This window comes from Sciurus vulgaris (assembly GCF_902686455.1).
Source record: "Sciurus vulgaris genome assembly, chromosome: 5".
NCBI classification, from domain to species: domain Eukaryota; kingdom Metazoa; phylum Chordata; class Mammalia; order Rodentia; family Sciuridae; genus Sciurus; species Sciurus vulgaris.
This window is the reverse complement of record NC_136465.1, coordinates 17,858,231-17,858,676: the sequence shown is the minus strand read 5'-3', so window position 1 is coordinate 17,858,676 and position 446 is coordinate 17,858,231.

Here is a 446-nt window from a genome sequence, read left to right as displayed (position 1 = left end):
AAAATGATGGACATTTATGTACCACCCATAGACAAAGTTCGGACATACTACATGGTGATGGTGCATTGGGGTAGAGACTTACATTGGAATGAGCATGAGGGGAAAAGAAAGAAAAGTGAAAACAGAGAGGTCTCAGGAATTGGTGAAGATAGTAAGCGCCCATCTTCTTCTGCCTCCTCCAGGTTACTGGATCAGCTTTCCCTGCACCCTTCCCAAGCTCTGAACTTCCATTTCACACCTAGGAGGCCTGGCTCAGCTCCCAGAGGACAGGAACTATGTGAAATACAAAGGTCCCTCAGAGCCTGGGCCATGTGAACCATCGGATAAGGAAAATACCACACCTCCTCGTGACAACATTAACTGAGGTGCACCAGGAAGCCCTGTAACTAAATTTCCCAGAGATCCCTGGGTGGAGTCTAACCAGACTCTTGGGTTGGGACAATTTG